At 40.4% G+C, this 27,752-nt stretch overlaps 1 protein-coding gene across 15 annotated transcripts in view; it reads right to left on the reverse strand.

The window, feature by feature from the left end:
• Nucleotides 1-27,752, reverse strand: part of LOC126470094 (uncharacterized) — a 1,674,514-nt gene that overhangs the window by 1,234,727 nt on the left and 412,035 nt on the right. The gene's annotated exons all lie outside the window — the stretch shown is intronic.

Raw genomic sequence — 27,752 nt, forward strand, 5'->3', positions numbered from 1 at the left:
AACATGTCCTTTATCAGGGCTTTGGTTGTCCATCATCATGCCCTGAAATGAGGGACATCCTACCCAGGATACTTCCAACCCCTACCAAAGTGGTGTACAACCACTCGCCCAACCTCCACATCATTCTAGTTCACCCCTATGCCATTCCCACCCCCAACCCTGCCACAGAAAAATACCCCTGTGGAAGAACCAGAAGCAAGGCATGACTAATCTGTTCAACCAGCACCACCTCCTTCAGTCCCGTTACAGGCTTATTGTACCCAATCAGAGGCCGGGCCATCTGTGAAAGCAGCCATGTTACATACCGGCTTTGTTGCAACTACTGCACAGTTTTTTACAATGGTATGACAGCCAACCATCTGTCAACCAGAATGAATGGTCACTGTCAGACTATTGCTAAAAACAAGGTGGACAGCCCAGTGAGCCCGCATCTCGTGGTCGTGCGGTAGCATTCTCGCTTCCCACGCCCGGGTTCCCGGGTTCGATTCCCGGCGGGGTCAGGGATTTTCTCTGCCTCATGATGGCTGGTGTTGTGTGCTGTCCTTAGGTTAGTTAGGTTTAAGTAGTTCTAAGTTATAGGGGACTGATGACCATAGATGTTAAGCCCCATAGTGCTCAGAGCCATTTGAACCATTTGACAGCCCAGTGGCACAATATGCAGCAGAGCACAACATGTGAGATTTCAATGGCTGCTTCACAACATGTGCCATCTGGATCCCTTCCACCACCAGCAGCTTTTATGAGCTGTGCAGATGGGAGCTATCTTTACAGCACATCCTTCACTCCCATAACCTTCTGGCCTACGCCGGAGGAGGTTAAGGAGGTAAGTGCTCTGCACCCTTCCCCCCCCCCCCCCCCTTTTTTTTGTGTGTGTGTGTGGGGGGGGGGCAGGGGGTGGGGCGTGCGTACAGGTGTGTGTGTGTGTGTGTGTGGGTGCGCGCGCACGCGCACGGGTGTGTGTGTGGGCGCGCGCTTGTTTTTCCTACAAGCGATAAGAAGTGCAATAGTATCGAAGGAAATTGATGGAGATCTGAAATGTGAAATAATTTGGGTGAAGGTCACAGTTAAAGTAAGCTCAGACATGGTAATTTGATGTCTCTATAGGCCCTCTGGCTCAGCATCTGTTGTGGCTGAGCACCTGAAGGATAATTTGGAAAATATTTTGAGTAGATTTCCCCACCATGTTATAGTTCTGGGTTGAGATTTTAATTTGTCGGATATAGACTGGGAGACTCAAACGTTCATAACGGGTGGCAGGGACAAAGAATCCAGTGAAATTTTTTGTAAGTGCTTTATCTGAAAACTACCTTGAGCAGTTAAACAGAGAACCGACTCGGGGCGATAGCATATTAGACCTTCTGGTGACAAACAGACCCGAACTATCTGAAACAGTTAACGCAGAACACGGAATCAGCGATCATAAAGTGGTTACTGCATCGATGATTTCAGCCATAAATAGAAATATTAAAAAAGGTAGGAAGATTTTTCTGTTTAGCAAAAGTGACAAAAAGCAGATTACAGAGTACCTGATGGCTCAACACAAAAGTTTTGTCTCAAGTACAGATAGTGTTGAGGATCAGTGGACAAAGTTCAAAACCATCGTACAATATGCATTAGATGAGTATGTGCCAAGCAAGATCATAAGAGATGGAAAAGAGCCATCATGGTACAACAACTGAGTTAGAAAACTGCTGCGGAAGCAAAGGGAACTTCACAGCAAACATAAACATAGCCAAAGCTTTGCAGACAAACAAAAATTACACAAAGCGAAATGTAGTGTGAGGAGGGCTATGCAAGAGGCGTTCAATGAATACGAAAGTAAAGTTCTATGTACTGACTTGGCAGAAAATCCTAAGAAATTTTGGTCTTATATCAAAGCGGTAGGTGGATCAAAACAAAATGTCCAGACACTCTGTGACCAAAGCGGTACTGAAACAGAGGATGACGGACTAAAGGCCGAAATACTAAATGTGTTTTTCCAAAGCTGTTTCGCAGAGGAAGACTGCACTGTAGTTCCTTCTCTAGATTGTCGCACAGATGACAAAATGGTAGATATTGAAATAGACGACAGAAGGCTAGAGAAACAATTAAAGTCACTCAAAAGAGGAAAGGCCACTGGACCTGATGGGATACCAGTTTGATTTTACACAGAGTATGCGAAGGAACTTGCCCCCCTTCTTGCAGCGGTGTACCGTAGGTCTCTAGAAAAGCGTAGCATTCCAAAGGATTGGAAAAGGATGCAGGTCATCCCCATTTTCAAGAAGGGACATCGAACAGATGTGCAGAACTATAGACCTATATCTCTAAGGTCAATCAGTTGTAGAATTTTGGAACATGTATTATGTTTGAGTATAATGACTTTTCTGGAGACTAGAAATCTACTCTGTAGGAATCAGCACGGTTTTGAAAAAGACGATCGTGTGAAACCCAGCTCACGCTATTCGTCCACGAGACTCAGAGGGCCATAGACATGGGTTCCCAGGTAGATATCATGTTTCTTGACTTCCGCAGGGCGTTCGATACAGTTCCCCACAGTCGTTTAATGAACAAAGTAAGAGCATATGGACTATCAGACCAATTGTGTGATTGGATTTAAGAGTTTCTAGATAACAGAACGCAGCATGTCATTCTCAATGGAGAGAAGTCTTCCAAAGTATGTTGCTATTCACAATATACATAAATGACCTTGTGGATGACATCGGAAGTTCACTGAGGCTTTTTGCAGATGATGCTGTAGTATATTGAGAGGTTGTAACGATGGAAAATTGTACTGAAATGCAGGAGGATCTGCAGCAAATTGACGCATGGTGCAGGGAATGGCAATTGAATCTCAATGTAGACAAGTGTAATGTGCTGCGAATACATAGAAAGAAAGATCCCTTATCATTTAGCTACAATATAGCAGGTCAGCAACTGGAAGCAGTTAATTCCACAAATTATCCGGGAGTATGCATTAGGAGTGATTTAAAATGGAATGATCATATAAAGTTTATCGTCGGTAAAGCAGATGCCAGACAGATTCATTGGAAGAATCCCAAGGAAATGCAATCCGAAAAAAAAGGAAGTAGGTTACAGTACGCTTATTCGCCCACTGCTTGAATACTGCTCAGCAGTGTGGGATCTGTACCAGATAGGGTTGATAGAAGAAATAGAGAAGATCCAACGGAGAGCAGCGCGCTTTGTTACAGGATCATTTAGTAATCACGAAAGTGTTACGGAGATGATAGATGAACTCTAGTGGAAGACACTGCAGGAGAGACGCTCAGTAGCTCAGTATGGGCTTTTGTTGAAGTTTCGAGAACATACCTTCATCGAGGAGTCAAGCAGTATATTGCTCCCTCCTACGTATATCTCATGAAGAGTCCATGAGGATAAAATCAGATGGATTAGAGCCCACGCAGAAGCATACCGACAATCCTTCTTTCCACGAACAATACGAGACTGGAGTAGGAGGGAGAACCGATAGATGTACTCAAGGTACTCAAGGTACCCTCCGCCACACACCGTCGGGCGGCTTGCAGAGTATGGATGTAGATGTAGATGTAGAAGCTTGAAAAAGGAAATGCATTCCAAAAGCTAGCCAAGCCCTGTACCTTGTGCTTGTGTACCTATTAACAATACAGCACTTCTGCCTTTCAGTGAGTGGTCTCCTTTATTTCTACTTGTTTTAGTTGGTCCTTGTACTTAGGTAATCATTGTTGTTACAACTGCCCCATGGTAACTGATACCAGATTTGAGCTTACTGTCTAAGCAACAGATACATCACTCCAATTTCTTATTAGCCTATCTTTCAGATATTCACTTAGATTCACCCTAAATTCTGAAGATGTTCAATTTTTTGTTTTAGTTGACTTTCTGTGACTATTATTAAGTGAGCTTCACTGCTTTTTAAGAGAATTTCAAACTGTGTGAGTTTGTTCAAATATTTTGGCAGTTGATCATGAAATAGTCTGATCTTTGTGGGCATTTCCTTGGATGATAAATGAAGTTTCCTACAGATATCGTTATCCACACTGAGTGGAGAATTCCCTAATTTAAAAATGAAAAAAAAAGTTGTGTTCACTCCATAGACCACCCAACAAAGGAACATTAGACGAAAAGTACATGTAGTCACACGTTTTTGTACAGTGATAGGGAGAGTGTAATGAATAACATACTAAAAATCCTGATCATTGAATTGTGAGTGTGGGGGTGGGGAGGAGTTTAAAGATGACTTTTTTATATTTCTCTTGAATAGTTCCAAAACCATGGCTTCTAGCAAAAATGTTTCCCAGTGCAATATTAAATTACTCTAAATTTCCTACAAAAGAGGTCTTATTCAGTTTTGTTGGGGATAGAAAAATCACAGATTATTAAAAGTTATGTTTTAATGATATAATATTAATGTATATTGTTAAGTAATGTAGGTTAATAACAAATATTAAAAGTTTGTACCACATCTAAGTGCAGTAGAACCATATTAAGGGATAAACTGTGATCTGGTGGTGTAGCAGAGTGAGAAGTTAGAAGTGAGGGGTAGATTCATAAGGGAAAGTAGATTGCTGGATTGTTTTATGCTCTTCTCTCCTTTGTAGGTTTGCAAAATGAAGAGCATGCAGGCAATTTCCCACTCTTCCTACTGCACTACATCACAAAAAGCAATGATAGGGTGTTTCTCAAGGTTATAGTGACCCTTCTGCGGCTCGCCTTATGAATCACTGGTGACACAGTGTGCAGACATGCCCAGGGGTGTTTATTCCACAAAGTGCACTAACACTACATTGAATACAGATATGAATTACTAATATTATACAAGGAACACATTTGGACAGAATATATGTAAATTTCTGCATGCTGTTCTACAATGCTAGAGGGGAAATTGGTTCTGGCATCCAGTATGGCAGCTGTAGCATTCTTCCAGGAAAAGCAACTTCCCCCACCACGAGTGCAACTTGCTTTTCAGTTTACACAGACTATACCTCCCTGAAATTTGCTGTCCATTTCTTTCTTGTGAATAGACAAAATAACTTCACCGATATTGTGTTTATATAGTGGCGTTATTTTCAGTTTGTTAAATGAATATTTACTTGCAGTTGTTAAAAGTGCTCTTATGTAAAAAATTTCAACAGCTGAAGCTGTCAACTTCTATCACATTGAAGAGCCTGCTCCAAGTGTAACATGTTGTCAATATATATTTGACAATGTTGATTTTGTTGCCTCCACTATCAATGTCTGGAATGCTTTGCATAGCTTACAGTATCAAATTTACATATATTATGTCCATACATTTTTTTTTACATTTGTAGTATTAGGAACTCAAATCTGCTTTCAATGTAGTATTAAACACTTTGTGGAAAATAAACACCTCCTTCCTGAAAGCATTGCAACTGATTCATAAGGTAAGCTTAGGAAGGGTCATTGTAACTTTTTTGAAATACCCTGTAGTTGCTTTTTGTGATATAGCGAGGGATATAGAACAGTGAACTGCCTGCTCCCTCTTCATTTTGCAGACCTACGATGGAGGGACGTGCGTGACCACTATCTGGTGACCTGCATGTGTGCTTTTAACCTCCACCCCACCTCCACCCTGTTACACCCCCAAAACACAATTTATACCTTAATACAGTCCTTCAAGACTTAGATGTGTTACACACATTTATTATTTGTTATTAATTCATTTAATTTAACGATAAACATCAATTTCATACCATTCAAACACAATTTTAATAACTCACAATTTTTGCATCCCCTGTAATGAGGAAACTATTAATCCAAAAGAAAAAATAACAGGACCTTTTTTATACAAAATTTAATGTAGTTTAATTTTGTGTTGGGGAACATTTTTGCTAGAAGCTGTGGCTCAGGAGATATTCAAGAAGAACCTAAAAAAATGACCTTTACACCCCACCTGTCAGGATTTTTACTATGTTGTTCATGACACTACCTCCTACTACTGTACAAAAATTTGTGACTACATGAATTTTTTCTCCCAGATGACATATACTGGTCTTTGTTGACTGGGTTACCATTCATGGTCAGCTATCTGAATAGTAACAACATCTATCTACATTCATACTCTGGAATCCACCTTACGGCATATGGTGGAGGGTACTGCATACCATTTCTAGTCATTTCCTTTCCTGTTCCACTCACATATAGAATGAGGGAAAAACGACTATCTATATTCCTTTGTATAAGCCATAATTTCTCATATCTTATACTTGTGTTTCTTGCATAGTATGTATATTAGAGGCAACACAATTGTTCTGCAGTCAGCTTCAAATGCTGGATATATTTTCTCAATAGTGTTCCTTGAAAAGAATGTCACCTTCCCTCCAGAGATTCCCATTTGAGTTCCAAAAGCATCTCAGTAACACTTGCATGTTGTTCGAACCTACCAGTATCAAATCTAGCAGCCTACCTCTGAATTGCCTAAAAGTCTTCTTTTAATCTGTCCTGGTACAGATCCAAAACACTCAAGCAGTGCTCAAGAATAGGTCACACTTGCATCCTAATGCAGTCTCTTTTACAGATAAAACACACTTTCCTAGAATTCTTCCAATAAACCAAAGTTGACCATCCACCTTTTGTACTACAATCCCCACATGCTCATTCCATTTCACATTGCTTTGGAACATTACACCCAGATATTTAACAGATGTGACTGCGTGAAGTAGGACACTACTAATGCTGTACATGAAGTGGGTTTGTTTTTCCTACTTATCAGCATCCGATGTATATTTCACCCCTGTGCTGTTCGTGGGAAACCCACAATTCTCAACCTTATAGAGAAAGTATAAGAAATTGCAGCCTATCTTGTCACAGAACCTTTGAAGTCTCTGATTCAATCCTACTATTCAACTCAGAATATGGGGGCCACAATCAGTTCTAGGAATAAAGTGACAAATTTTGTGTTTTGTTGAGACCCCACGAGCAAGGACAGTTTTCTGCACCTTCTCTGCCAGTCACGGGAATGGTCAGAATCCAAATGAATAGCATTGTTTGTTCCAATGTGAACCATGATCTGCAACTGTTGCACCCTGTTCTCTCATGTTGTTCATGTTGAATGAAGCCTCTACACATACACACAGAGAGCAAAAGGTGATCCTTCCCTAAGAAATACCACTGTTTACCATATATTTGAACTGTCAATGACCAAAAGATACTTACTCTTATGTGCTTGCTTCCCCTGATGCATCACACAGCATATTTCCCAACAGGTGAAATGTTGCACTGGTTCAGTCTCCATTTCAGAGGGAGTCAGCCCTCACACTTTTTAGTAAGGAGTATGGGACAGTACCTTAGTTTTCACTGGTTCCTGCCTCCACTGTACAAGTCCCCAAGATCTATTGCTGATTTGACTCACCACTCACAGTCAAGCTGATGTGTGGTGAAGGCTACACTATTTCTTGGAGAGGAGATAATATCCATGGAAGAGGATGGAACCATACTTAAGGTACCTCCAGTATCCTCAACACAAAACTCTGATTAGTTTGACCAACACATCCATTTCCAGTTGCTTTCAAACATAATGTTTTTCATTCCTTGCCTGAATAGAAGATAATGAGAAATCTGGTCGCTAGTGAAGGGAAAATAATTTTCTGAACCAAACTTGTAATGTTTGTTCTGTTGTTGTTGTTGTTGTACTGAAACATTAACAGATATGTTTATTTTTTAAGATAACTACTACCTGTCAAAAATGAAAGCTTTAGGCAGCATCTCATATTGTTGCCATATAACACTGGACAATCAGTTCATTAAAAGTGCACCACACACTGAGAACACTGAGTAACCCCACACGACTCTGAAACTCAGGAAACTGATGTGCAGTATCATCATTACCGGATCAACATCATTTGGGCCCTGTGCAATTGTACAGATATAAGCCAATTTTGGTACAAGCCACCTGGAAGTAATCCAACAACAATCTATTATATACAGGGTGTTACAAAAAGGTACGGTCAAACTTTCAGGAAACATTCCTCACACACAAAGAAAGAAAATATGTTATGCGGACATGTGTCCGGAAACGCTTACTTTCCATGTTAGAGCTCATTTTATCACTTCTCTTCAAATCACATTAATCATGGAATGGAAACACACAGCAACAGAACGTACCAGCGTGACTTCAAACACTGTTACAGGAAATGTTCAAAATGTCCTCTGTTAGTGAGGATACATGCATCCACCCTCCGTCGCATGGAATCCCTGATGCGCTGATGCAGCCCTGTAGAATGGCGTATTGTATCACAGCCATCCACAATACAAGCACGGAGAGTCTCTACATTTGGTACCAGGGTTGCATAGACAAGAGCTTTCAAATGCCCCCGTAAATGAAAGCCAAGAGGGTTGAGGTCAGGAGAGCATGGAGGCCATGGAATTGGTCCACCTCTACCAATCCATCGGTCACTGAATCTGTTGTTGAGAAGCGTACGAACACTTTGACTGAAATGTGCAGGAGCTCCATCGTGCATGAACCACATGTTGTGTCGTACTTGTAAAGGCACATGTTCTAGCAGCACAGGTAGAGTATCCTGTATGAAATCCTGATAAGGGGCTCCACTGAGCGTAGGTGGAAGAACATGGGGCCCAATCAAGACATCACCAACAATGCCTGCCCAAACGTTCACAGAAAATCTGTGTTGATGATGTAATTGCACAATTGTGTGTGGATTCTCGTCAGCCCACACATGTTTATTGTGAAAATTTACAATTTGATCATGTTGGAATGAAGCCTCATCCATAAAGAGAACATTTGCACTGAAATGAGGATTGACACATTGTTGGATGAACCATTCACAGAAGTGTACCCGTGGAGGCCAATCAGCTGCTGATAGTGCCTGCACACACTGTACATGGTACGGAAACAACTGGTTCTCCCATAGCACTCTCCATACAGTGATGTGGTCAATGTTACCTTGTACAGCAGCAACTTCTCTGACACTGACATTAGGGTTATCGTCAACTGCACGAAGAATTGCCTCGTCCATTGCAGGTGTCCTCGTCGTTCTAGGTCTTCCCCAGTTGCGAGTCGTAGGCTGGAATGTTCCGTGCACCCTAAGACGCCGATCAATTGCTTCGAACGTCTTCCTGTCGGGACACCTTCGTTCTGGAAATCTGTCTCAATACAAATGTACTGCGCCACGGCTATTGCCCCGTGCTAATCCATACATCAAATGGGCATCTGCCAACTCCGCATTTGTAAACATGGCACTGACAGCAAAACCACATTCGTGATGAACACTAACCTGTTGATGCTACGTACTGATGTGCTTGATGCTAGTACTGTAGAGCAATGAGTCGCATGTCAACACAAGCACCAAAGTCAACATAACCTTCCTTCAATTGGGCCAACTGGTGGTGAATCGAGAAAGTACAGTACATACTGATGAAACTAAAATGAGCTCTAACATGGAAATTAAGCATTTCTGGACACATGTCCTCATAACATCTTTTCTTTATTTGTGTGTGAGGAATGTTTCCTGAAAGTTTGGCCGTACCTTTTTGTAACACCCTGTATATGACCATAAAATGCAGTAACATAACATTGCTTGTATGGTATTTCTGACTGCCAAATATATTTATTTCATCAGCCCGAAATGCGCAAAATAAGAACAAATGTATTTCATTTGTGTCATTTCTTTTTCCTGGTGCTGATCATGTTTCAGTTTAATATGCACTTTTAACGACATTTTTTCTGTTCCTCATATAATACAAATTTTTCAGGTAGTATCTCTTATTTATAGTAATGTAACTAATTTAAATGGAAAGAAATGTGTGCCATTACTTCAACAATTTTAGAACTTTTGATAAATTCTTTTATGTTACGTATTATGTAGTTTTCCTCTGAGGTAGGATCCAAAATTTTATCTCTGCTGCTGTGAAAAACTAGCCAAGAAATACATCAAAGCTTAGAACTTCCTGATAGATTAAATGAAATGCCAGACAGGTCATCAAATTTAAGCCATTACTGTCCATTGGAAGATTCTACCACATCATCATCATCATCATCATCATCATCATCATCATCATCATCATCTAAGACCGATTATGCCTTCCAGTGTTCAGTCCCCCTTATAAAATTCCTCCATGATCCCCTATTCAATGCTAACATTGGTGCCTCTTCTGATGTTAAGCCTATTACTTCAAAATCATTCTTAACCAAATCCAGGTACCTTCTCCTTTATCTACCCCAACTCATCCTACCCTCTACTGCTAAACCCATGAGTCTCTAGGGTAACCTTGCTTCTCCCATGTGTGTAACATGACCACACCATCTAAGCCTGTTCGCCCTCACTGCTACATCTATAGAGTTCATTCCCAGTTTTTCTTTGATTTCCGCATTGTGGACACCCTCCTGCCATTGTTCCCATCTACTAGTACCTGCAACCATCCTAGCTACTTTCATATCCGTAACCTCAACCTTATTGATAAGGTAACCTGTATCCACCCAGCTTTCGCTCCCATACAACAAAGTTGGTCGAAAGATTGAACGGTGCACAGATAACTCAGTCTTGGTACTGACTTCCTTCTTGCAGAAGAGAGTAGATTGTAACTGAGTGCTCACTGCATTAGCTTTACTATGCCTCACTTCCAGTTCTTTCACTATGTTGTCATCCTGTGAGAATATGCGTCCTAAGTACTTGAAACTGTCCACCTGTTCTAACTTTGTTCCTCCTCTTTGGCACTCAGTCTGTTTATATCTCTTTCCCACTGACATTACTTTCATTTTGGAGATGCTAATCTTCATACCATAGTCCTTGCATTTCTGATCTAGCTCTGAAATATTATTTTGCAAACTTTCAATCGAATCTGCCATCACAACTAAGTCATCCGCATATGCGAGACTGCTTATTTTGTGTTCACATATCTTAATCTCACCCAGCCAGTCTATTGTTTTCAACATATGATCCATAAATAATATGAACTACAGTGGAGACAGGTTGCAGCCTTGTCTTACCCCTGAAACTACTCTGGACGATGAACTCAATTTACCGTCAACTCTAGCTGCTGCCTGACTATCTATGTAAAGACCTTTAATTGCTTGCGAAAGTTTGCCTCCTATTCCATAATCTCGTAGAACAGATAATAACTTCCTCCTAGGAACCCGGTCATATGCCTTTTCTAGATCTATAAAGTATAGATACAATTCCCTGTTCCACTCGTAACACTTCTCCATTATTTGCCGTAAGCCAAAGATCAGGTCCTGACAACCTCTAAGAGGCCTATACCCACACTGATTTTCATCCAATTTGTCCTCAACTAATACTCACACTTTCCTTTCAACAATACCTGAGAAGATTTTACCTACAATGCTGATTAAAGAGATACCTCTGTAGTTGTTACAATCTTTTTTGTTTCCATGTTTAAAGATTGGTGTGATTACTGCTTACATCCAGTCTGATGGAACCTGTCCCGACTCCCACACCATTTCAATTATCCTGTGTAGCCATTTAAGACCTGACATTCCACTGTATTTGATGAGTTCCAACTTAATTTCATCCACCCCAGCCGCTTTATTGCACTGCAATCTATTGACCATTTTCTCCACTTCCTCAAATGTGAACCTATTTCCATCATCATTCCCATCCCACTGTACATCAAAATCTGAAACATTACTGATCATTTTTTTCAACTACATTGAGCAACTCTTCAAAATATTCCCTCCATCTGCCCAAGGCATCAACAGGATTCACCAGCAGTTTTCCTGACCTGTCCAAAATACTTGTTATTTCCTTCTTACTTCCCTTTCAAAGACTGCTAATTACACTCCAGAATGGTTTTCCAGCAGCTTGACCCAAAGTTTCCAACCTGTTCCCAAAGTCTTCCCAAGATTTCTTCTTAGATGCTGCAATGATCTGTTTGGCTTTGTTTCTTTCTTTAACATAACTTCCTCTGTCTACCTGAGTTCTAGTATGTAGCCATTTTTGATACGCCTTCTTTTTTCCTTTTACAGGCTGCCTTGACTGTGTCATTCCACCAAGCTGTTTACTTCATCCTACCTTTACGTACTACTGTTCCAAGACATTCTTTAGCCACTTCTAGTACTGTGGCCCTGTACCTTGTCCATTCCTTTTCCAGTGACTGTAATTGCCAACATTCAACTAACTGGTACCTTTATGAGATCACTGTTATGTACTTGTGCCTGATTTCCTTATCCTCCTACATATGGACCTGACCTCCTGCACTTTCGGCCTCACAATACCAATTTCACTGCAGATTAAATAGTGGTCAGTGTCATCAAAGAATCCCCTGAATACATGTGTGTCCCTCACAGCCTTCCTGAATCCCTGATCTGTTATTATATAGTCAATGACAGATCTGGTTCCCCTGCCTTCCCAAGTATACCGGTGAATGTTCTTATGTTTAAAAAAGGAATTTGTGATTACTAAGCCCATACTGACACAGAAATCCAAGAGTTGTTTCCTGTTCCTGTTGGCCTCCATATCCTCTCCAAATTTACCCATAACCTTTTCATACCCTTCTGTTCGATTTCCAATCCTGGCATTAAAATCACCCATGAGCAGAATACTGTCCTTGTCCTTTACTCTAACAACTACATCACTGAATGCGTCCTAAAGACTATCCATCTTATCTTGATCTGTCCCTTCACAATGCGAATATACTGACACAATCATAATTTTCTTGCTAGACACTGTCAAATCTATCCACATCAGTTGTTAATTTACATACCTTATTGCAACTACACTGGGTTCCATTTCTTTCCTGATGTAAAGCCCTACACCCCATTGTGCTATTCCTGCTTTGACTCTTGACAGATATACCTTGTATTCTCCCACTTCCTCTTCTTTCTCACCCCTTACCCGAATGTCACTAACAGCTAAAATGTCCAACCCCATCTTACTTGCAGCCTCTGCCAGTTCTACCTTCTTCCCAGAGTAGCCCCTATTGACATTAATAGCTCCCATCTTGTTACCATTCTTTTGCCGAATCGTATTGTAGGACTCCCTGGCTTGTCAATTAGAGATGGGACTCCATCACCTCCAAAGGTCCGAGGTATTTTGCTCTGATTGTTGCCAGCATCATATTTAAAGTACCAGGGAAGCAGGTTGCTAGCCTTACTTGCTCCGGGTCTCATTGAGTTTTACCCCTAACAGTTGAGGTACTAACCGGTGGATTTGGTAGTCTTTGCCATCTGAGCACAAAGGTGACCACGACTCAGAGTATGTCCGAGATGCCCAGCCTTAATTCAAAGTAACTGGTATCCTGACTGTCAGGACCACTTACATGGCCACTCATACGTTGCCCGTGGTTCATGAACTAAGTTTCACAAGCAAACATAAATGACCAAATTAAAGCTTCAATCTGACATTATGTCTCCCACAATCTGAAAACAAAGTGAGGGTACAAGTTTGACTGAGTCCAGCATCCACATTTAATCTCTTGTAAGTTTCATTACAGAATTTCATCGTAGACACCAAAATTTGCTAACTGTCCAAACCTATGTCAGTCTTGTCACTATCACTTTTGAGTAAATGCTTTGTCACACTCCCAGTCAAGGAAAGAAGTATTTACTACTCTAAGTTATTCTATCACTTCTTTTAAATATGTCCATGAGGACAACTAATTAGTCACTAGCACAATGAGCAGGGCTGTAAAAAAGACAATTGTTCAGTTATATCAAAAGGAAAATGCACTCAAGAATAGTATAAAATGTTTGAGATGGAATTGCTGGCCATAACTTACCTTACTGCTGATACATGTATATTAAAGTACATAACCTATCCAAGCTTTCAGAACTAACAGTTTCTTCTTTATTGAGGAGAGGGAGGTGGCTTGAGGAAGATTAAAAAGGATGGCCAGGTCACTCTTACCAGACATTAAAAGAGAGGCGTTGTGCATCACAGAAATATTTACTATTGAAATTTCAGGAAAACACTTTTCAGGAGGAGTTGGACAACATATTACTGTCACCTCCCCCCCCCCCCCCCCCCCCTGTATACTAATGACATTTTTTCTGTTTCTCATATAATACAAATTTTTCAGGTAGTACCTCTTATTTATATTAATGTAACTAATTGAAATGGAAAGAAATGTGTGCCATTACTTCAGGAATTTTAGAACTGACCATGAGGAGAAAATTTGAGAAATTAGAGCCAATACAGAGCCAACTTTGAAATTGTGTCTGAGTGTGAAGTTATCTGGATGTGTCTAACCAGCCCAGGTGAATTCATCATCGGATGTTTTCCCAGCAACTCAATTATGTTATATCAGTTGGTAGACTCATTCAAAGAAAGCATGTGTTCAGCAATGCAGAAGTACCATGATCACCCAATGTTAATGCAGTTTTGTTGGATAAAGACATGGTTGGAGACTGTGGCAGTTATATGAAACAAGTAGTTCATGGTGAACAGCAACCAGTCACAAATTGGTTTTAGGTTACTTTATTCAAAAATCACCATTACTGGCATTGAATTTTTTGCAGTTGACCATCAGATGGTTTTTCCATGTTTTCATCGAACAAATTATACACTGGTTTCCCCTGAGTTGCCATAGAATTATTGTTTATCCTAGGGCAACTCAGAGGAAATAACTGTATAATTTGTTTTCATGAAAAAAAAAAACATCTGATGGCAAATTGTGAAAAGTTCAAAATCAGCAACAGTACTTTCTGAATAAAGTAATTTAAAACCAATTTGTAGCTGGTTGCTGTACATTATCAACAGTTTATGTCATCCAGTGTTAGTTAGAGGTGACTGTAACCTACCAAGTATAGACTAGGATGCCTATGGATTCATTGCAGGTAGTATGGACAGATAGTCTTGTGAAGTAGTTCTGAGAACATTTTCCAAAAACTGTCTTGAGCAGCTAGTTCAATGAAATTACTTTAGACTTAGTAGCTACAAACAGGCCTGACCTTATCAACAGTGCCAGTATAGAGACAGGTTTCAGTGGTCATGATGCCATCCCAGTAATGATAGTTACTAAAGTTAATAAATCTGTCCAGAAGGCTAGAAGGGTTTTTATGCTGGAAAGAGCAGATAAGCAGTTACTAGCATCCTACTTAGACAATGATGGACATCATTTAGTGCCAATATGATGGGCATAGAGGAATTATGAGCAAAGTTTAAACAGATTGTAAATAATGTTCTGGAGGAGTATGTGCTGGGTAGGTGGATGAAGGGTGGAAAATACTCACTGGGGTTTAATAATAAAATTCAGAAAACGCTGAGGATACAAGATGAATGCAGAAATGTCACCAGATAAAAGTAAGTAGAAATTTGTGCATCTGTACAAAGACATGTTCGAAGCATACAAAACCTCCACCATCATTTGTCAGTGAAAAGCTCTTGCAGAGAACCCAAAAGAATTCTGGTCCTCATTTCTGAATATAATTTGAGTGCAACAGCTTTCCTGGATGGTTGTAAATTCAGGGACTTTGTTACAAATGCTTTGACAATTTTCTGTTAATATCTTGACATTCAAAGAGTCTTTACTTTGTGTATGATCTGGTTTTGCTCCCTGCGTATCACCTGTTGAGCATTTATCAAAGAACCTCAAACTATCACCTAGCTTAAAAAGTGCACTAAGCAGGTCAAAGCCTTTTATTTGGTTGCTTGAAGAACCAATCTGGTGTGGCAATAGAAGATTGCAATATGAAAGCTTAAGCTTTAAATTTAACATTTAAAAGATCATTAACACAGTAGGATCTTACAGATATACCATCATTTGACTGTCACACAGACTACCTTATGGAGGACATATATACAGGTGTTCCTGGCACTGAGAAGTAGCAGAAATAGTTGAAAACAAGTAAGTCACCAGACCTGAATGGAACTTCAATTTAGTTTTACAGAGAGTGCTCTTCAGCATTGGTCCCTTACTTAGCTTGCATTTATCATGACACTCTCACCCAATACAAAGTCCTATGCAACTGGAAAAAGCAGAGGTGGCTCTTGTACATAAGAAGGGTAAACAGACAGACTTGCAAAATTACAGATTAATAATCTTAACATTGATTTCTGCTGAATTCTTGAGCATATTCTAACAGGAATATTGCTAGATCTGCCAGGGGTGGATGCTGAGGTAAAGGTGGGAATTAGACAGAAAGCAGAAATAATTAGAAGTAGATGTACTCTGAGTAACTTGACTTTAATGCAGCAAGTTCAACTGTATTCCATAAATCCACTAGTCAGAGCTTAGTCATCATAATCAACATAGTACAGAGAGACTATGAATAAAACTGCTAATGCACTCAAGGCACTCCACTATCAAACTGGATGAGGTCAGTGCTGCATCTTCCTTAAGCTGCCTAGATGGTGGTGCTGCTTGCATATACAGCAGGTGCAGCCCTAAGGATTGCTGCAGATGATTGAGGCTGTCACATGGTTTACTGACAACCTCGGGATGTGTTTTGCCTGGCGTGGTAATGTACGACACCACAAATTAATAGATTTCCTGAGACAGCGAAAACGTCTGTCCACAAATCAGCATTGATTTATAAGGAATTTCTGGTACAAAAGTTAGCTTGTCTTTTTCTTTCATGACATCCTGCAACTCATGGATGAAGGATAACAGGTAGATTCCACATTTCTAGATTTCCAGAAAGCATTTGATGCAGTGTTCAACTATACAGTTGAACACTGCAGTTAATGATAGTCTGAGCATATGGAATAGATTCTCAGATGTGTGAGGAGCTTGATGACTTCTTAAGTATTGGGAGCTTGAATTAATTCTCACTGTTGATGAAGGGAGGGGAGTACATGTACTAGTGCAACACAGTGAACAGCAAAACAGGACATATTTAGCAACAGTAACATAAGGCTTTCAGATCAGTGTGTGACTTGGAAGTGGAGTGAAAAGAACATGTCTGTTTAGTGTCTTCAACATGTTGGGTTTTGTACCTAAAAACAGCACTTGCAGGAAGTGTTACTCTTGTGCTCTCATCCCAGGAAATCTACTGCAGAAAGTCATTTTCTGTTAGTGAAAGCGTATGGATAACATGCCCTGTCAGAAACAATTACAGAGATTGGTTTTGACAATTCAAACACAACAATTTTGAAGTGAGTGAGAAAACACATCCTGATCAGTGTGGTGTACCACAAGCTGCTGCAATTGGGTCAGACAGTGAATGCCGAATACTACAAAGCACAATAACTCAATTTGAATCATACTCTTAAAGACAAATGCCCACAATATACTCGGAGACATGGCAATGCCAAACGACGTCACAAATGGAGTCGAGGAAACATCAAAGGGACTTCGATGGAATGTCTTATACCACCCACCATACTGATCAGACATCACCGCTTCCAATCACCACTTGTTTTGATCCAGGCAGCGGGCTTTCTGAACAGCACTTCAGATCTCTTAACAATCTTGAAACTGGCTCCACAGGTGGACCACCTCAAAAGAATCTGAATTTTTAATTCTGGAATTCATCTGTTGCCAAAAAGTGGGAAAAGATTGTAGCTGCTGAAGGACACTGCTTTCAGTAAATTACCTTATACCATTCTATTAAAATAAACATGTGTTTTCTATTCAACAAGCAGCAAAAATTAACTCAAGTATCCGATGGTAGTACCTAGTACACTGTCCAGGATCCAGGATGGTGAATGTTCTTTAGGGACAAGAGTATTGTCAGGAATGCCCCAGAGAAGTGTAACAAAACCACTCAGCCTCTATACACATCAATGATCTGAAGGATAGGGTGAGTGGCAACGTACAATTGTTTGCTGATGATGCTGTAGTGTACAGGAAAGTGTCCTAATTGAGTGAGTATAAGAGGATACATGACGACTTAGACAATATTATTATTTGGTGTTATGAATGGCATCTTGTTCTAAATGTGGAAAGATGTAAGTTAATGGAGATGAATAGGAGAAAAAAATCCTGTAATGTTCAAATATAGTATTAGAGTGTGCTGCTTGACACAACCACATTGATTAAATATTTAGGCACAACACTACAAAGCAATATGAAATGGAAAAATCATTTATGGTTGGTAGTATGGAATGTGAATGGATGACTTTGCTTTACTGGAAGAATTCGAGAAATGTGTAATTCATTCATAAAGGAGACTGTGTATAGAACACTAGTATGACCATTCTTCAGTTTCTCAAATGTTCAGAATCCCCACTAGGTATGATTAAAGGACATCAAAGCAATTCAGAGGCACACTGCTAGATTTGTTACTGGTAAATTCAGTCAACTGACGAGTATTATGGAAATGGTTCATGAATGCAAGTGGGAGTCCCTGAAGGGAAGTTGTTGATGTTCTCGTGAAACACTATTAATAACATCTAGAGAACCAGCATTTGCAACTGACTGCAGAATGTTTCTACTGCCACCAACATATATTTTGTGCAAGGACTAAAAAAACAAAAGAAGAGAAATTAAGGCTCATATGGAGGCAAGTAGCAGTCTTTTTTCCCTAGTTCCATTTGCAACTGAAACAGGAAAGGGGATGATTAGTAGTGTTACAACGTGCCCTCCACCATACACTATATGGTGGCTTGCAGAGTATGTATGTAGATGTAGGAAATAAATAGGAATGTGCTTCTTGTGTGCTGGCACAGGGTAATTTGACAGCTAAACACTGTGTTGGCAATGGTTGACATGTTTCAGACTATTTCTATAAGTTGCAGCAATACTGGGCCACCTGTCAGAAATATATCACAGCTTTAGTTGCTGCTACAATTTCCTTGAAATCCTGACAACATTGCATTTTCTGATTCATGGTGTATGATAGTTTTGTCCTCACTCAATGGGCAGTGATGGAATCATATACGATATGTGGAAAGATACTTTCCCACTGTCCATGAAAGGGTTAAGTGTAGATTTATTTATTGTGCTGTGAATGATTTTTTGCACAGTTCTTTGTGAGGCTACGAGGGGCAGTCTTATAGTGCCGCCATGCACTAATAATGAAGGTACACGACTTGATATGTATTTTGTTCCATTGTGAAATTTAACTCAGAATGTTTGTGTATTTGTTAAAATACCACACTTTACTTATTGTTTAGAGTTGCCGTATTTTTTTCAGTCATTTATTTACATATATCTTAGAATGGAGGCATTGGTATTGGTGGAAAATCGGTAAAATTATAGAAAATGGCAATGAGAGATGGGTATGCTACAGCTAATGTCATACCACCATTATTTTATAACAACTCTGCAACATACTGTAACGTCAGGGTGTCTTACATTGTAAATTATATCACCATTTTGCAGAAAATGTAACTTTTGAAATTATGGTAGTTATGGTAATATTTACCACCATTTTTAAGTAGGATAACTGTGCTGCTGATGTTCGCCTCAGTATGGTGAACTGACCTAGTATGATGGAGATCTAGTAATAAAGGGAGGACGGGAAGTGTGAGAAGCCGGATTCTTATTGACCCAGGTGGGAAGTGGGCATAACCTCAGCATGTGATTGTGGTTGTTGTTGTCTTCAGTCCAGAGACTGGTTTGATGCAGCTCTCCATGCTACTCATCCTGTGCAAGCCTCTTCATCTCTGAATAACTACTACAACTTACACCCTTCTGAATCTGCTTAGTGTATTCATCTCTTGGTCTCCTCCTATGATTTTTTACCCTTCACACTTCCCTCCAGTACTAAATTGGTGATCCCTCAACGCCTCAGAATGTGTCCTACCAACCAATCCCTTCTTCTTGTCAAATTATGCCACAAATTCTTCCCCAATTCTATTCGTTACCTCTTCATTACTTACCCATCTAATCTTTAGCATTCTTCTGTAGCATCTCATTTCAAAAGCTTCTATTCTCTTCTTGTTTAAACTGCTTATCATCCATTTTTCACTTTCATACATGGCTACACTCCATACAAAGACTTTCAGAAAAGACTTCTTGACACTTAAATCTATACTCTATGTTAACAAATTTCTCTTCGTCAGAAACACTTTCTTTGCTATTTCCAGTTTACATTTTAATATCCTCTCTACTCCAACCAACATCAGTTATTTTGCTTCCCAAATAACAAAACTCACGTTCTACTTTAAGTGTCTCATTTCCTATTCTAATACCCTCAGCATCACCTGATTTAATTCAACCACATTCCATTATCCTCATTTTGCTTTTGTTGATGTTCATCTTATGTCCTCCTTTCAAAACACTGTCCATTCCATTCAGCTGCTCTTCCAGGTCCTTTGCTGTCTCTGACAGAATTACAGTGTCATTGGCAAATCTCAAAGTTTTTATTTCTTCTCTATGGATTTTAATTCCTACTCCAATTTTTTCTTATGTTTCCTTTACTGCTTGCTCAATATACAGATTGAATAACATTGGGGATGGGCTACTATCCTGCCTCACGCCCTTCAAAACCACTGCTTCCCTTTCATGCCCTTCTAATTTTATAGCTGCCATCTGGATTTTGTACAGATTGTAAATAGCCTGTATTTTACCTCTGCCACCTTCAGAATTTGAGGGTATTCCAGTCAACATTATCAAAAGCTTTCTCTAAATCTACAAATGCTAGAATGCAGGTTTGCCTTTCCTTAACCTATCTTCTAAGATAAGTTGTAGGGTCAGTATTGCCTTGTGTGTTCCAACATTTCTACGGAATTCACCTCAACATGTATCAGCCTCATTTTTCCACCAAATTTACACATGACCTCACCGCATGCTAGGTGGGTGTCGGGAGGGGGACCGAAGTCTTTTTATCAGTGACATAGGGATTATGTCATAATCTGGGGTGGAACCAGCACTGATATTGTGCAGTTGCCTAGCCACCAAATTCAGGAAAACTAAGTGATGTGAGCATTTGTGAAGGTGAGGTGACCACTAATGAAAAACCTCCATGTACAACAGTTACCCAAGATGACAGAAACATTCACATCATCATTAACGTCTAACCAGTTAGGGCTCTAAATGACTTGGATTTTCTTTTTCTGTAAGGTCAAACGCTTATCATCGCAACTAAAGAAGAATATGTTCCATGATATGAAATTGATTTTGCTGAAGGTCTCAAACAAACAATACTTGCAGCTGACAGGAACATGTAATGCTAGAGTATCTGTTAATGACAGAACACTATAAGGGCGTTATTTGTGTTGTTGCCCCAGATGACAATTAGATGGAATATTTGTCAGGATTTCTAAGCAGTGGGTCCTTGAGGTACGGCAATATGCAAACACCGAGAAGTAAGTTTAAACAGTCTTATTAACAAAGGCTGATTATAAAACACACACGCTACATGCACCCATCATCACTGTGTGTGACGACATAATTATGGTTGTATCAAAAGGCTCCATGGTGAGCTAACGAAAGACACACATTCGAGCCCGAGGCCACGTTAGTTAATACAGCACTTACTCCCTGCATCACACTGCAGCCAGACGCACGTGTACTGACCAAGCAAATTGTCATAACTGATAGGTCAGCTAGCAAGCACGTGTTATGTACTGTAAGGCTGTGTGCAACCCATAGACCCTTACAACGCGCACTTTTGAATTTGTCATTTTAACAGAATCAAACAACAGAAACTCCAGGTTAGAACATTAACAATATTGGACCATTCTGGCCAGAGCTACCAGTGGTAGCATGCATGAAATGTGCTTGCTTGCATGCATTAGTGTGAGTTTTCTTTGTTGAACAAGGCTTTGGTCGAGAGCTTTAATGTATAACAGTGTCTGTGCCTGTCTGCAACTAAATATGTTATCTTCATGGTGAATATCATTTTAACAGAAAGCAGTTTTGGTGTCACTCTCAGATGAGTCTCTTCGAGTACCACAAGGACTCTCAGATTGTGGAAGATGAGTTGCTGTTCAATGAAGCCATACCAATATGTACACATAAAGATTGCTTTGGACATTTGTTTGCTATTGAAGATGTTATACCGCCATTGTCAACGAGAATAGCTTCAGTCATTTGTTATAGTTAAGATGTCAAGCTTATGTTGAGTGCAAAAATCTGCTCAGGATTACAGAAGAAATATAACATCAGTGGTGATCATTAGCATTGTGGTTGGTCAAGAACTTTGGATCACTAATTATGAGCAGCCACAACCCATCCTGAAGTGTGCCCTTGTAGTAACAGCTGAACCTTCACATTCTGACAACTGAACAAAACCATGAAGAAAGATTGTCATACATTAATGATACTCTACATAATCTATCTCTGTTCTAAACATTTTACAAGATAAACACATTTGCAGATTTGATCATTGGGGCTCAGTTCAAGTGGGACTCATCAGTTCTACTTCAATCAATGAGAGCCATCCTTGGATTACCGGATTACTTTTTAGAAAGGTAACATTCGTCTGTACAAGGTGAGAACTTCTATTGCTTGTCTTCATACTTGCCAAACCTTACCTTGGCCAGGCCACCGGTTCTCTCCCCAGTTCTGAACATTTGGAGCATTATGGGCAGGGCCCTCCAACCAGCTAGGATTTTGATGATTTAACTCGCCAGTTGGGCAGAATTTGCCATGGTATCACTCAGGACATCCAAGAACTATCAATACCAAGCTGAACAATTGAAACTTCCTGGCAGATTAAAACTGTGTGCCCGACCGAGACTCGAACTCGGGACCTTTGCCTTTCGCGGGCAAGTGCTCTACCATCTGAGCTACCGAAGCATGACTCGTCCAAGTCACTGGGAGAGGCTTTATAATCCGGAGCTTATTCCCATGAAGGGAGGGTCGATGGCGATACCAAGGAGACAACACCACCTGACGGATGGGAACACAGAGGTCATTGCAAGGAATATTGGAACTAGTGGGTTGAGGTATGAGGACTGCAGCCTTGGTAGTAGTGCCAGCAGCCTCGTTTCCTGGCAGACCGACATGAGCAGGAACCCACATAAACAGCAAAGTGTCTCCATCAAGAATGAGCAAGTGACAATTTTCCTGGACCCGTTGCACTAAAGGACAGGCAGTGTACAGCAGACAGATACTTTGAAGGGCGCTGAGAGAGTGAGTATAGGATGCAATAGAAAAGCTTGTGTTGCTGGATTTACTCTGTGGCCTGATACAGGGCAAAGAGCATGGGTGGCCACGCATGGCAGACAGACGGCATGCATACCTGCTGAGGAGAAAAGTCATGGTGGTAGGACAGAGGCAGTTCAGCAGCTTTGGCATACAGACTCTCAACTGGGCTACTGTCAAAAGTGCCAGTGAGAAAATGGATGGCACGGTGGTGGGTAGTGTTGATACGGCATAAGAAGGCTGGACATGCAGACGCATAAACCAAGCATCTATAGTCTAGTTTTGAACAGACAAGGGACCAGTACAAACGGATGAGGGTGGTTTGATGTGCACCCCAGAAAGTACCATTGAGGACATGTAGGACACTGAGGGACCTCTTACAGTGGGCTGCCAGGTAAGACACATGGGAGGACCAAGAGTGTTTCCTATCAAGCACGAGCCCCAGGAATTTTGTAGTTTCAACAAATGGAAGAGCAACAGGCCCAAGATGCAAAAATGGTGGGAGACACCAACTGCACCGCCAGAAATTCATGCAAACAGTTTTGTCAGTGGAAAAACGAAAGCCATTGTTGGTGCACCATGAGCAGATGATCAAGACATCACTGAAGATGCTGCACAATGAGGCAGGTCCATGGAGGATAGACCTAGTGATCAAGCAGGCCAAGCCAGCACATCAACACACTGTAGAGCACGTTTGGTTACAGCGACACATGGACAAACGTTATCCTGTTGGAAAACACACCCTGGAATGCTGTTCACAAATGGCACTACAATGGGCCGAATCACCAGACTTGACATACAAATTTGCAGTCAGGGTGCATGGGATAACCATTAGTGCACTCCTACTGTCATACAAAATGACAACCCAGATCATAACCCCCAGGTGTAGGTCCAGTATGTCTAGCACACATACAGGTTGGTTGCAGGCCCTCAGCTGGCAGCCTCCTAACACCACACTGCTGTCACTGGCACCAAGGCAGCACCATCTTTCATCAGAAAATACAACGGATCTCCACCCTGTCCCCCAGTGAGCGCTATGGACATGGAGACAGGCTATTGCCAAATTGAGGTTGACTAGGCTGACTGTAGCATGTACATGTGGTTCTTATAGACATGTATTAACAATACATTTTATTTTCAACTTTAGTATTTTAGGATGATGGTGACTAAAGTATGCACTGAAAATTTTTATTGAAGTTCTGTGTTAACTCTTCTGTTTGGCAAATGCCTCTTACCTGAGTAAGCAGTTTTCACATCAGCCAATAAATTGTAGAATGTAGCAGGGTTGAAAAGGGCTTCTCAATTTCTACTTTTTGTGAGGAAATAAATATTTACTTGAACAATGAATTGCAGTTTATTTAAAGAACCTGAAAATTTCCCGATGGTGATCAGTAAACTGTAGTAATAACTAGGTTGAACCTAATAATGTTTATTGCTGCAGTTTCCTACTTTTTTTCTACATTTGTTACATTTAGTCAGGTGAAGCAATGAAATTATATTTTCTTTTATGTAAACAGCCACCCCCTACTGCTTTCTGTTATTTCTGCAAGAATAGGAAGACTAATTTATTAAAGTATGTTGAACTAATTCAGGGGTTAGCCAGTGCTGATAAATGCATAATACCGAGATATGCTCGAGTTCACTTGTTAATATTGCACTAATTTGATCAATCTTATAATGCAGGGCTCGTACATTATTGTGAAAATTTTTTAGATAGGGTTTACTCACAATTGGTACTCAAGCGTCGCATTTACAGCACCACATATGTTTGTGTTAAATTCTGAAGTTTAATGGCGTGAAATAGGAGCTGTACAGAAGAAATAAGGAGTACATCTGTGAGAAAGAAAATGTTTTAAGGGGGACAGCTGGAAGAATTCCCATGAAGCTGAGGAAAACATTTGCCAAGTTATTTTTGGAGTACAATGTTATGCAGCTGTGAATTGTGGACAGTTAAAAAGAAAAAGATAAAGGATATTAAGAAAATTTTGTAATGTGATCATGGAAAAGACTGCTTAAGGTGAAGCAGATGGACAGATTTAAGTATGAAATAATATATAGGTGAAGAAAGAAGATTATTAGAAGTAATCATAAACTGAAAAATAGCTTGCCCGAGACACTTACTGTGTAGGAATTGTTAGCAACAAATAATTTTAGAGGGAAAGTGGAAGGAATGAGGAGGTAGAAAGAGCAACTGAGTGAAGGACAACATTAAAAATGGATGAAGTAATATGTTCAGAACAGGATGAAGTGGAGAACCTCCAGTCAAAACATCTCTTAAGGCACTGAAGAAGAAGAATTATTTGCAGGCTATATACTGCAAAAAGTGTCTTGTTCATCTTCATGGATTGTGAATAAGCACCTTAATATTTTGAATTTGATGTTTAGAACAAAGTAAAAGTTTAGACTAATTCAGTGGAAGAGCAAATACAATTTATTCCAAGGAAAAAATAAAATGTGTTCACTGCTCTTAACACCATCCAAACTGTTCATTTTTTACTTTCAACAACTGTGCTTGCAATAGTGACAACTGTGGCTAGTTGTCATTTGGCTTACACAATAGCTGCACCCCTAGCAAATACTTCTAACAACAACAGTATGTTAATTAGCATGTATTATGAAGAGAGGGCAGCATGATCTAACTCTTCTCAAGACAAAGAGATTTACAAGAATTTGGCTATTTTATTAAGACTCTTCAATAAGAAATTCCTACCCCTAATGCATACTCTAGGTGTAAGTTTTGTATTGATATGTAGTGACGTTCTGGTAGAATGTAAATAATTTAGGAGTAAAGGATACCCCCTCACCAAACAGCAGAAATGTTGAGTCAACAACAGGCACACACAAAAGATAGAGAGAACTTGCTAACTTTTGGAATAAATTCTTCGTGCTAGGGAGCGAAAATATACACAGGCACACACATGTTAACTTCCACATGTGTGGTTCAGAAAAGCTGGTGGAGGGAAAGATTCCGATGGCCCGGGTTGTGAAGCAGCCATAGAAATTTAACATCTTGGGCTCAGCTGCATGTTGTGCCACTGCGTGGTCAACTTTGTTGTTGGCCACAGTTTGCTAGTGGCTTCATTCTGATGGACAGTTGGTTGGTTGTCATATCAACAGAAAAACGGTATAGTGACAACAGCTCAGTAAGTACATGGCACAACTGCTTTCACATGTGGTCCTGCACCTAACAGTGTGGGGTAAGCCTGCATCACAACTGGAGTGGCAATTGTCGAGTAGGTGAACTGGGCAGGTCTTGCACCTGGGTCATCCATGAGGATATGATTCCTGTTACAAGGAGTTCCTTGTGTGAGTGGCGTAGGTATGGACCAGGATGATGTGTAGGTTGGTGGTGGTGGTGAGGGGGGGGGGGGGGGGGGAGATGAATACGACTTTAAAAATGGTGGAAATGATCTTGGGTAAGATGTCTCATTTCCAGATGTGATAGATAATCGGAATGCTGGTGAATTATATGGTTCAGGGTGATACTGTGTGATGAGGTGGGCATTCCTTTGTAACTGATTCTTGGGGGTGGTGGGACAGTTAGGGTTGTCTGAAGGTATGGCATGGGAAATATGCTTAAGTATTAGATTTTTTTTGGGGGGGGGGGAGGGGGGGGAGGGAGGGAATGCCTGTGTATGAACACTCCCATGAAACCTTCAGCATACTGGGCAAGAGTATTATCACTGTAGATATGATGCCCATGGGTGGCCAGGCTGTGTGGGAGTTATTTTTTTGTGTGGGAAGGATGACAGCTATCAAAATGCAGGTACTATTGGTGGTTAATGGCTGTAGTATGGACAGAGTTGTGGATGGTGTCACCAGAGAGGTGGAGGTCAATGTGCAGGAAGGTGGAATATTAGAATAAGCAGGACCAGATGAAGCAGGTGGGAGAGAAGGTTGTGGAGGACTGAGGATAGGATGTCTTGGACCTGAGTCCGGATTATATGATTAATGGACCTCCATCAGATAAGGTGTCTGGCGTTTTGAAAGGCTAGGAAGGTATTTTAGCATAGGAGTGTGTCATGAGTGTGGCCCCTGTGCCACAAATTTGTTTATATACTTTCCCCTTAAAGTAATAGTAATAATAGTAGTAGTAGTAGTAGTATATAGTTGGTAAGGTGTTCAAGGAATGAGGTAGTGGGTTTGAAGTCTGAAGGACATTGGGTGAGAGTGTACGATAGTGATGAGGGCTTGGGCATCATGGTTGTTTGTGTATACGGAGATGGCATCTACAGTGATGAGTATGGGTCCAGGAGGTAAAGGCGTGTGGTTACTGAAGAGCTGATGAAGGAAGTGGTTAGTGTCTTTGATGTGCAATTGGTTGGAGGTGTTTGTCAACAAGAGAGAAATTCTTCTTTCAGTGGGAGCACAATAATCAGCTACAATGGGGTATCCAGGATCATTGGATTTGTAGATTTTGGGGAACATGTGGAAGATGTGTGTCTTGGAGTGTCACTGGGGTAAGGATGGAGATGGATTCATTAGGGTTTGAGATTAGCTACCTAAATTATACATTTAGTGGTATGAAAGTAACTTTAAAATGCTCTGGTAATATGGGTGCATAGTGAACTATTTTCTGCATAGTTTCTTTTCATAATGGTCTTTAAATCACAGACACCCGGAAGGTTCTGCACAGATTATCATTACTAAACCTAACTGTATGAATTTTTCTTTTTCTTCTAAATAAATTGAAGTGTCACCAAGTTGCTTCTCATATGAAGCACACAAATTGATGCATATCTGAGACCATAGTAGTGTTTTTAATGCATCATCTAATCCTTTCTATATTGAAAAAGGATAAGGTTCTAATAAAGTCTACATGTCTGATAATTTGGTTATTTTTATTGCCACACTTGAGTGAGATGAAA

This window comes from Schistocerca serialis, chromosome 3 (genome assembly GCF_023864345.2).
Source record: "Schistocerca serialis cubense isolate TAMUIC-IGC-003099 chromosome 3, iqSchSeri2.2, whole genome shotgun sequence".
Classification (NCBI taxonomy): Eukaryota; Metazoa; Arthropoda; class Insecta; order Orthoptera; family Acrididae; genus Schistocerca; species Schistocerca serialis.